Source organism: Rhinatrema bivittatum, chromosome 2, assembly GCF_901001135.1.
Source record: "Rhinatrema bivittatum chromosome 2, aRhiBiv1.1, whole genome shotgun sequence".
In the NCBI taxonomy this organism is placed as follows: Eukaryota; Metazoa; Chordata; class Amphibia; order Gymnophiona; family Rhinatrematidae; genus Rhinatrema; species Rhinatrema bivittatum.
The window spans coordinates 49,190,768-49,202,995 of record NC_042616.1 but is presented as its reverse complement, the minus strand read 5'-3'; the positions used below and the strand labels follow the sequence as shown (position 1 = coordinate 49,202,995).

The window sequence follows — 12,228 nt, the reverse complement described above, 5'->3', positions numbered from 1 at the left end:
TGGGGTCTAATGGATGGGATGCAGGGTTGGTTTTTCTGATGATAGGTTCAATTTCTGTGGTAGCAACAGGAGTGAATTGTGACCATGAGTGGATAGGGGGGGGGGTGTCAATTAAGTCATTGTGGGTTTGCGGAATCTTGGCAATGATGTTGTTGACTTTATCCTTGAAGAAATGTGCTAGTTTTTCACTGGAGATGTTGCTGGGGTTTGGCGTATTGTCATTTTGGATGGGGTTGGTAAGGTCTTTGACATAGGCGAAGAGGGTCCTTGGGTTAAATTGGTAATCGTGAATTCTTGATGTGTGGAAATTACGCTTTGCTGTGTTAAGGTCAGTTGTATAGTTGTGTAGTAGTGTTCTGTATTTGTCTTTCAGGTTTGAGGTGGGGGTTCGTCTCCACTGTTTCTCAGTCTGTCTCAGTGTTCGCTTTGAGGTTTTCAGTTCTGGGGTGTACCAAGGTGTTCTTTGCTTTGTGGATTGTTTTATTTCCTTTTTTATCATGGGGCATAATGTATTGGCTATGTCTGCGTTGATAGATATCCAGGAGTTTGTGGCTGTGTTGGCGTCATTTAAGTTGATTGTTTTTAGTGCCTCAGGTAACAGTTTGGTGATGTCTTCACTGGAGCATGGTTTGGTGAATTCGATGATTCGGTTGTTTGTTTGTAGTGGGATTGATTGGAGTTGAAGCTTGGCTTGGATGAGGCTGTGATCAGACCATGGGGTGGGGGTTGTAGATGGTGGTTCAGTTGCAGATATTTTGTTGTTTATGAATATTAAGTCCAGGGTGTGTCCTGATTTTTGGGTGGGTGAGTTGATGATTTGGGTGAATCCGATGGCAGACATGGTGGATAGGAGCAGTTCGCTTGTGGGGGATGGAGGGTGGGTGTCGATGTGGAGGTTAAAGTCTCCTAGTATTATAGCTGGTTCTTGTAAGTTTATGTGGGTTGTGATGGATTCAATCAGGGGGGAAAAGATCAGGGGGATGGATTCAATCAGGGGGATGGATTCAATCAGGGGGATGGATTCAATCAGGGGGGAAAAGATACTTAATATCAATGGATTCAATCAGGGGGGAAAAGATACTTAATATCAATGGATTCAATCAGGGGGGAAAAGATACTTAATATCAATGATTTCTTTGTTGACCAGATGGCATAAATCATCCATGGGTGATGTCATCAGATGGTGCTGACATGAACCCAGCTCTCAGAACTGAGATCCTTTTTCTGAGCATGTTTGGGAATTCCCACATTTGGTTGCTGCCTCTAGAGCCCCCTCAGTCTTTCCTTGTCTGAGCTATGACGCAGACATATTTCCCAATTGCTCTGTTTTTTATTTTGTATTTCTTTTGCATTGGGTTTGCAAGACTCCTTTATTCACTGCAGCCTCAGCAGTCCCTCAACAGACCAAAATCTTAAAAAGTGGTTGCAAATGAAATGTTAAGTTTGTGTGCGCTGTGTATATTGTTCAAAAACACCATATTAGAAGCCCAGATTAAATGTATTCCATGCTAGATGTGAAGCATTAAGGCAAGTCAAAAGATAATTTGAAAAGAAGCTTGCTAGAGAAGCAAAATTAAAAACTCTTTCAAATATATCTGAAGCAAAAAGCCTGTGAAGGAGTAAGTTGGAACATAGATAACACAATGGTGATAGGAGTGCTCATGGAAGTCAATGCAATAGCAGAAAGACTTAAGTCTTTTTAGTTTCCTCCCCATCTTTACTGGGATGATAGTGATGCCAGTAAAATTCTTTTGAGGAGGATGATTCAGAAGAACTGATTGAAATCACAATGAACTGGGAAGTTGTCATGGAGCAAGTCCACAAAGTAAAGAGTAAAAAATCACTAGGACAAGATGATATAACCTGTAGTGTTCTGAAAAATAAAACTACGGATTATTACTAGAAATCTAACTTCACATTAGATCAAATATGGTACCTGAAGTTTGGAGAATGTCTTAGGGATCCAAGGGTGAGTTTGTCATCCATGCTAGTCAAAATGGTAGAAGTTATTCTGAAGAAATAAATTGCTGGCCATCTGAGCGAGAGACACTAAGGAGGCAGAGCCAACATGAATTTAACAACGGGGAATTTTTCTTTACAAATCTATTACATTTTTTTGAAGGGGTTAACAAACATGGTGACAAGGGTCAGTTGGTTTTCATACTATATCTGGATTTTCAGAAGGCATTTTACAATTCATAAGAACATAAGGTTTGCTGTACTGGGTCAGACCAAAGGTCCAAATCCAGTATCATGTTTCCAATAGTGGCCAATCTAGGTCACAAGTACCTGGCAGGATCCTAAGGGATAGATAGATTCCAAAATAAGCGGTACATTTCTGCAGCTTTGCCTTAATAATGGTTGATGAACGTTTCCTCCAGGAACTTGTCCAAACCTTTTTTAAACACAGCTACACTAATAGTTTTCACCACATCCTATGGCAGTGAATTCCAGAGCTTAATTATGCACTGAGTAAAAAAAAAAATGTTTTCTCTCATTAATTTTAAATGTATTATCTAGTAGCTTTATCATGTGTCCCCTGGTCTTTGTGCTTTTCAACAGAGTAAACAACTGATTGTTTACTCATTGCATTACACTCATCATTTCATAGACCTCTATCATATCTCCTCTCAGCCGTCTCCAAGCTGAAGAGCCCTAACCTCTTTAGCCTTTCTTCATAGGGGAGTTGTTCCATCCCCTTTATCATTTTGACAAAGCTATGGTATATTGCTTCATCCTCTTCGTCGTGAGACTCATCAGTAATGGATAGGAGACATTGCCCTGTTGTGGTTTGGTAACTGGCTAAAGGATAAAAAAAACAAATAGTACTGAATAGTCCTTTCTCACAATGGAGAAAGGTAAATAGTGGATTCTCTGAGGACAAGCAGGATGGTAGTCCTCACACATGGGTGACATCATCAGATGGAGCCCCGATGCGGAAAACGTATGTCATATATTCTAGAACTTTGACTAGGCACACTGACCATTCCTGTCAATCCCTATACCACGTGTCCACGCAGGGTCCCTCTCCAGTCTCTCTTTTTCCATGGAGCTGTAAGCATCACGGTGTGAGTGAGGTCACTTTGGCTGTGTTTTGGCCTTGTGGAAAACTGTTTTTCTTGGATTTAACTCATGTTTTTTCTCAGTTCCATCACTGGGTCCCTCTGTGTCTTCCCATTGTGTCTCCTAGTCAGGGTTTTCAGCTAGTTGGGTAAGTTTCCTTTTGTGGTTGATTTTTTTTTCCCCCCCATGGCAGCAATGCATCAGTGCCCACAGCCATTGTCTTCTGTTAGTGTCCCTTTTTATTTTGTCCGTCATGGCCACGTCCGGTTTTTGGCATGGCCTGTAATGCCCAAGCACCATGTCTACTGTGGATATCCATGAGAAATGTCTCCTCTGCCTAGAATCATAGCATGATGTCTGGGGTTGCCGCTTTTGCACCCAGATCACCCCAAAGGGACATCTACTTCTACTCGACAAGATGGAGCAATTCTTCATGTCGATAGACACCGAGCCATCGACATCGGCAGGACAGTCAGTTCCATTGATGTCACTGGTGGATAGGGGTGCCAGAGACCGATCATAGTCTATCTCCTCCAGACTGAGGACATGGGGTCCTCGTCATCAGCCTCTGCACCAGGGAAGGACCAGGCCAAGCACTGAAGAAAGCCGAAGAAGCATCAGTACCAGTCCCCGTCGATGCATGGTGCCGGGCTTGGGGATTGTAAAAGATGGGGGGGGCGTGGCGTGGCGTGGTAGGATTATATGTCACAGAATACACAACACAATTACAAATATAGAAGCTTTAGTTATAAGTCTGAGAATAAGCAATCAAAGCATAGAATTTGCATTAAAGAATATGTACACAAAATACTTCCCCCCTCACAGTTTCCGGTGTGAGATGTTTTGGAAAATCTGGAAACACAACGCATTTGAGAAACAGCAGCAACTCATCGGTCACTTCATTAACACTGGTAATGTCCAAAAGCTTTTCCTCTGAGCTGTTGGTTCTCTGATTCCAAACAACCTGTCTCATGTTGCTCTTTTTAAGTTAATTCTTCTGACCTTTGTCCTAGTTTCTTTCTCTGGACCACTCCCCATGTGCTCGTTGAGGCCCGAATTATCAATTATCGAATAAGCAACACACAACTGGGTGAGGTCCAGAGGCTAAGTCCTGTTCTGTTCAGATATCTGCAGTTAGCCTGTCTGAGTAACGGCTCTCCAATGTATCTGATCTCGGGACTTGTTTTGTTACAAACTGTTTTTTGTTTCAAGCTGGCTAAGAAAAATGGCGCATGTATTCTCAGAACTTATGGGTCTTATATTAAATAATTACACTAATAATATCAGTGATTTTCTCTGCTTCGTTCCTGTCTATCGCGGCACAATACTCTTCCACATGCTAACTTCCTCCTTAAAATAATTTCCCACAGGCATGCACTGGCTTTAGCCACAATGCCCCTCAAGAGATGCCCCCCCCCCTCCCCGTGGTGAAGAGTGCCAATGCTCCATCGGTGCCGGGTGTCTGTAGCGGTCTCCACCAGTCCTAATGTTAGTCACAGATCCACCTCAAGGGTCCAAGGAAGATCTGGCTACCCCTCCTTCCTCCTAGTCAGTCTTGACATCAGCAACATTCGAAGAGGAGCTGGAGCATTTATTCCAGCTAGTGGTGGACCGGGCACTACAGGGTTTTGGGCCTATGGCACAGACTGCACCAGACTCAGTGCCACCAGTCCTTGTACCACTTTTGGAGAAGCTCATCTGTGTGTTACCGGTCAAGGCCTGGGACAACATCTGTACCTGGTGGGGTACAGAGGCCTCCCCCTACTGATATGGTGGTCTTCGCCGATTCCTCAGAGGAGGAAGCTCCACAGATGCCTGCACCTCTGGACATAGGCCGAGCACCTAGGGACCCATCCCTTGTCACCTTCAGTTGAGGATGAGGAACCCTATGACACCTGAGGGGATGATACTTCGTAGATCCTCTCTGAAGGCCTCCCTTGAAACCCTTCTCTTCCAGAGGTATAAAGGAAGTCTCTGCCTGAGGACTTGACCTTTGCAGAGTTTGTGAGGGTGATGGCGGAAGCCATCCCTTTTCAGTTATTGACGGAAGATGCCAGGTACAAAATGCTAGAGATCGTCCAGTTCATGGAGCCCCCTAAGGAGATCATGGTGGTCCTGTTACACGAGATCCTTAAGAAATTGCTGCTGAGGATATGGTGTGTGTGGATTTGCAGAAGGCATTTGACAGAGTCCTGCATGAGAGACTTCTAAGAAAAATAAAAAGTCATTTGATAGGAGGTGATATCCTTTTGTGGATTGCAAGCTGGTTATAAGACAGAACATAAGAACATGCTATACTGGGTCAGACCAAGGGCTCATCAAGCCCAGCATCCTGTTTCCAACAGTGGCCAATCCAGGCCACAAGAACCTGGCAGGTACCCAAAAACAAAGTCTATTCCATCTTACTGTTGCTAGTAATAGCAGTGGCTATTTTCTAAGTCAACTTAATAGTAGGTAATGGACTTCTCCTCCAAGAACTTATCCAATCCTTTTTTAAACACAGCTATACTAACTGCACTAACCACATCCTCTGACAACAAATTCCAGAGTTTAATTTTGTGTTGAGTAAAAAAGAACTTTCGCCGATTAGTTTTAAATGTGCCACATGCTAACTTCATGGAGTGCCCCCTAGTCTTTCTATTATCCAAAAGAGTAAATAACTGATTCACATCTACCCGTTCTAGACCTCTCATGATTTTAAACACCTCTATCATATCCCCCCTCAGCCGTCTCTTCTCCAAGCTGAAAAGTCCTAACCTCTTTAGTCTTTCCTCATAGGGGAGCTGTTCCATTCCCCTTATCATTTTTGTAGCCCTTCTCTGTACCTTCTCCATCACAAATATATCTTTTTTGAGATGCGGCGACCAGAATTGTACACAGTATTCAAGGTGCGGTCTCACATGGAGCGAAACAGAGGCATTATGACATTTTCCATTTTATTCACCATTACCTTTCTAATCATTCCCAACATTCTGTTTGCTTTTTTGACTGCCGCAGCACACTGAACCGACAATTTCAATGTGTTATCCACTATGACGCCTAGATCTCTTTCTTGGGTTGTAGCACCTAATATGGAACCTAACATTGTGTAACTATAGCATGGGTTATTTTTCCCTATATGTATCACCTTGCACTTATCCACATTAAATTTCATCTGCCATTTTGATGCCCAATTTTCCAGTTTCACAAGGTCTTCCTGCAATTTATCACAATCTGCTTGTGATTTAAATACTCTGAACAATTTTGTATCATCTGCAAATTTGATTATCTCACTCGTCATTTTTTCTTTCCAGATCATTTATAAATATATTAAAAAGTAAGGGTCCCAATACAGATCCCTGAGGCACTCCACTGCCCACTCCCTTCCACTGAGAAATTTGTCCATTTAATACTACTCTCTGTTTCCTGTCTTTTAGCCAGTTTGTAATCCACGAAAGGACTTCGCCACCTATCCCATTACTTTTTATTTTTCCTAGAAGCCTCTCATGAGGAACTTTGTCAAACGCCGTCTGAAAATCCAAGTATACTACATCTACCGGTTCACCTTTATCCACATGTTTATTAACTCCTTCACAAAAGTGAAGCAGATTTGAGGCAAGACTTGCCTTGGGTAAAGCCATGTTGACTTTGTTCCATTAAACCATGTCTTTCTATATGTTCTGTGATTTTGATATTTAGAACACTTTCCACCATTTTTCCTGGCACTGAAGTCAGGCTAACCGGTCTGTAGTTTCCCGGATTGCCCCTGGAGCCCTTTTTAAATATGGGGGTTACATTAGCTATCCTCCAGTCTTCAGGTACAATGGATGATTTTAATGATAGGTTACAATTTTTACTAATAGGTCTGAAATTTCATTTTTTAGTTCCTTCAGAACTCTGGGGTGTATACCATCCGGTCCAGGTGATTTACTACTCTTCAGTTTGTCAATCAGGTCTACCACATCTAGGTTCACCGTAATTTGATTCAGTCCTTCTGAATCATTACCCATGAAAACCTTCTCCAGTACAGGTACCTCCGCAACATCCTCTTCAGTAAACACCGAAGCAAAGAAATCATTTAATCTTTCCGTGATGGCCTTATCTTCTCTAAGTGCCCCTTTAACCCCTCGATCATCTAACGGTCCAACTGACTCCCTCACAGGCTTTTTGCTTCGGATATATTTAAAGTTTTTACTGTAAGTTTTTGCCTCTACGGCCAACTTCTTTTCAAATTCTCTCTTAGCCTGTCTTATTAATGTCTTGCATAAACGTTGGCAAGTTAAATGTATTATCCTGTTTTCGTCTGTAGGATTAAATAGTCTGTTTTCACAGTGGAAAAAGGAAAACAGTGGGGTGCCTCAGGGGTCTGTACTTGGACCAGTGCTTTTTAATATATTTATAAATGATCTGGAAAGGAGTACGATGAGTGAGGTGATCAAATTTGCAGATGACACAAAATTAAGCAGAGTAGTTAAATCACAAGTGATTGTGATAAATTGCAGAAGGACCTTGTGAGACTGGAAGATTGGGTTTCCAAATGGCAGATACAATTTAACATGGACAAATGCAAAGTGATGCATATAGGGAAAAATCACCCTTGCTGTATTTTCGCAGTGTTAGGTTTTATCTTAGGAGTTATCATCTAGGGAAAAGATCTAGATGTCATACATTGAAATCTTCTGCTCAGTGTGCTGTGGTGATCAAAAAAGCAAACAGAATGTTAGGAATTATTAGGAAGGGAATGGAAAATAAAATGGAAAATGTCATAATGCCTCTGTCTCTGCATGGTGAGACCACATTTTGAATACTGTGTGCAATTCTGGGCACCGCATCTCAAAAAAGATATAGTTGCACTAGATAAAGTGCAGAGATAGGTGAACAAAATAAGGGGTATGAAACGGCTGCCCTATGAGGAAAGGCTAAAGAAATTAGGGCTGTTCAGTTTGGAGAAGATGACTGAGGAGGGATATAATAGAGGTCTACAAAATCGTGAAAAGACTTGAACAAGTTAATGTAAATCGGTTATTTACTCTCTCAGATAATAGGACTAGGGGTCATTCCATGAAGTTTGCAAGTAGCTCATTTAAAACAAATCGAAAATTCTTTTTCACTCAGCGCATAGTTTAAGCTCTGGAATTCATTGCCAGAGGATGTGGTTACAACAGTTAATGTAACTGGGTTTAAAAAAGGTTTGGATAAGTTCCTAGAGGAAAAATCCATAAACTGCTATTAATTAAAAAGCAATAGTAGCTTGTGACTTATTTAATGTCTGGTACTTGCCAGATACTTGTGACTTGGATTGACCACTGTTGGAAACAGGATACTGGGCTTGATGGACCCTTGGTCTGACCCAGTACCGGCATATCTTATGTTCTTATGAACACCCCCTCACAGTGCCTCCTGTCAATAAGAAAGCAGACTGGCTTTACCTGATGCAGAAGGCTGCCAGATTTGATAAGCATCAGCTGCCCCACCAGTCAGTGGTGGTTGAATCTGTCCTCAAAAAGGCCAAGCACTCTCAGACTCATTCCTTGGTGCCTGAAGGAGGAGAATCATAGAGCGATGGACACGCTTGGGTGGAAGGTATTTCAAGGCCCCATGGTTATTGGCTACCTTGCCGCCTATCAGTTCCTCATAAGCCAGTACTCACGGGACATCTGAAAGCAGGTGTAGGAGGTGGCTAAGCTGCTGCATCAACAGCAGTAAGATACCCTCATGTCGCTGGTGCATAAGGGCCTGGATTGCGGAAAACACAAGGTCCATGCAACCTATGATGTTTCTGAGACTCTGCAGCGGGAATTGGCACTCGCAGAATGCCATGGCTGCAGGCCTGAGACCTCCGATCAGAGGTACAGGAATAACTCACTGATGTGCTGTGCACTGGAGAGAAACTCTTTGGTGATGGGGTGAAGGGATGCTGTGGCCCAACTTTAGGACCACCAAGAAACCCTCCAGCAATTCTCCGCCAATACTCCGTACCCATCCTCATTCAAGGAGGCCGGCGAGACCAGGGCCAAGAAGTCTTTTTCTTTTGTCAAAGGAAGTACTATCCTCCTTCTCCTCCTCCTTGCTCCTGTCAATACCATCCTGTCAATATCTGGGTCGGCTCCTACGGCCGACCCAGGCAGCTTAGAGCCCCCAAGCCCCAGCTGGCTAGTCAGTCAACTCTGGGGATGGGGTTTTTGACTGGGCCATAGGGAGCATAAGCCAGTTGTCTATACCTGGGACTATGGACATTCTAGTTGGGGGAAGGCTGTGTTTCTTTGCGAACCGGTGCCCAGTGTAACCTCAGACCAGTGAGTTCTGTCCATTGTCCTTCAGGGGTACCAATTGAATTTATTGGGTGCCCTGCCAAATTGCCTTCCATGCCTTTTTTGGGGGCCAGTAGCACCCCCAAAATGAGCATGGAAGTGGAGCTCTCCTCCCTCTTAACAGCCAGAATGGTTGAGCTTGTACACCCAGAGCAAAAAGGGCAGGGATTCTACTCCAGATACTTCCTGATTCCAAAGAGAACAGGAGAACTCTGTCCCATCCTAGACCTAAGGGCTTTGAACATGTTTCTTAAAAAAAAAAAAAAAAAAAAGAAGAAAAGTTCAAGATGGTTTCCCTGGGCACCTTGATTCCCCTCTTGCAAAAAAAAAAAAGGGACTGGCTATGCCCCCTTGACCTAAAGGTTGCATACACTCATATCAAGATCTCTGCTCACAGGAAGTATCTCCAGTTTGTGATAAGAAATTAGTACTTCCAGTATCGAGTGTTGCTATTCAGGTTTGCATCAGCCTCACAGATTTCCACAAAATGTTCAGCTGTGGTAGCGGCGTACCTCCGCAGACTGGGGTGCATGTTTTCCTATATCTGGACGATTGGTTGGTCAAGAGCACATCTCAGGCAGGGGCCACCAGGTCCATGTGCTTGACCATTTGAGTATTGGAGTCCTAGGGTTTGTTCTCAACTACCTAAAGTCACATCTCAGACCTTCACTTCAATTGGACTTCATAGGAGCCCTGCTGGACATGGCTCAGGCCAAGACCTTCCTGCCTTGCTAGAGGGCCATCACCTTGATGATCATTGCGGCAGAAATCCAACAGAGCCAGCAGGTATCAGCCTGGCACATGGTGAGGTTGTTGGGCCATATGGCCCTAATCGTCTGTCACACCCTTAGCATGTTTACACATGCACAGAGCCCAGCGGACCCTGAGATCACAGTGGTGCAAGCCATTCAGAGCCTCCAGGATTGCATCAGTCACCCCGATTCTCCAGGATTCATTGTTCTGGTGTCGTGTACTTTCAGATCTGGAATGGGGGATCTTGTTTTGAAGTCTCCTTACCCAAATTGTCCTAACCACGGATGCATCCACCTTGGGGTGAGGAGCTCATGTAAATGGGCTTGCCACCCAGGGTTTCTGGTCCGCCCAGGAGCGCTCTTGCCAAATCAACTTCCTGGAGCTTCAGGCGATCAGATACGTGCTATGGGCTTTCAGAGATCGGCTGTCCAACAAAACTGTCCTGTTCCACACCAACAACCAAGTAGCTATGTGGTATGTCAACAAGCAGGGAGGTACGGGATCATACTTTGTGTCAGGAAGCAGTCCAGATCTGGTCGTGGGCCCTGACTCATGAGATGGTGCCTAGGGCCATGTACTTGGCCGGGACGGAGAACGTGGTAGCGGACAGGCTGCATCAACCTTCAGTCCCAATGAGTGGTCCCTGGACCATGGGGTAGCGAATTGGATATTCCGCTTCTGGGCAACCCGAACATAGATCTGTTCACGTCCCCCTGCAACAGAAAGAAGCCTCAGTTCTGTTCCCTATACACGTCAGACGGCAAGCCAGCCTCGCCCTTGCCATTGGGGCAAGGGTCTTCTATATGCATATCCTCAGATTCCCTTAGTGGTGAAGACTCTTCTCTGAGCATACAGAGCAGAGAATTTGTCTACTATTTGGAATCCTGCCAGGTACTTGTGACCTGGATTAGCTCCTGTTGGAACAGTATATTGGGCTTGATGCTTCCTTGGTCTGACACAGTATAGCAGTTCTGACCCCATTTACCCTCTCCTGAAAATGACCTTGAGGCCAGAAGTTGGGAACCCCTTAGTTCTCAAGTCTGGAGTCTAGGCTTCATAATTGAATTGCTAAATTAGCACGAAAGCCCATATCCAAGCAGTAATAAAAACAACTTTCTTTCACCTGTGCCGTCTCAGCTCATTACTGCAGGACTCTGTATTTTGTAACTGCTATCCGGGCTCCCGTTATTACTTTCGGAGTTCTGTAATTCATTTTATGTTGGAATCCCCAATATCTTAAATTGTACCCTATGGTTCCTACAAAATTCTGTGGCCCATAAGATAAAGAATATACATACATTTGATCAAATAACTCCAGTGCTGAAAAGCTTGCATTAGCTGCCATCACTCTACGACATCAAGTTCAAGTTCCTGATCTTGGCCTAGAAATCCCTCAAAGATCAGACTCTAACCTACTTCAGAAGCTCTCACCCCCCCCCCCCCCCCCCATGTAAACCCTCTCACTCACTTTCTCAGGCCTGCCTTATGGTATCGTCCCCAAGAATTATATATCCCACAAACACCAGAAATAGAACTTTTGTAGGCTCTGCCTCAACCCTTTGGAGCTCCCTGCCTCCTTACAATCTTTTGCCCTAGACCTCTTAATGTTTAGGAAACATGAAAATTTGATTCTTTGAGGCATCATTTGTCCCTAGCCAATAATCTGAACCTCACTAAAATCTACACACAGACCTCTGACGTGCTGTACCGTTTGGACCCACTGTAAGCTCCATCTTGCTTGCTCAAGATATTTAAATGCTGCCTTAGCATATTACTCCACTGAGCGCCATACTGTTGATAGTCCTTTTGATGCATTGATTATTTAATTCCAGTGCTTTATATTGATACTTGCCCTGTTGGTATACTGTAACTGAATATTGCTTAACTGATTGATTGTATCTCACTTTGAACTCTTTTGGTGGAAAAGCATGTCTTAAATAAATGATAATGAGTTAAAACTGTATGCAGTTGTATACAGTGGAAAGTGGAAAGCCTTATGTTTAATGGAAAAACAAGAACCTGTAAAATCATTTTATGATAATCAAAGGAGGACTTGATAAACATAAGTTGAATGCAGCTTGAAAATTATTTTGTAACTATAAATATAATTTTCATTCTGTTT

General features: G+C 43.5%; 1 protein-coding gene across 2 annotated transcripts in view; it reads left to right on the top strand.

Annotated features, from left to right (window-relative positions):
* The window catches only part of GBE1 (1,4-alpha-glucan branching enzyme 1), a 153,406-nt gene that overhangs the window by 60,604 nt on the left and 80,574 nt on the right, over window positions 1-12,228 (top strand). The gene's annotated exons all lie outside the window — the stretch shown is intronic.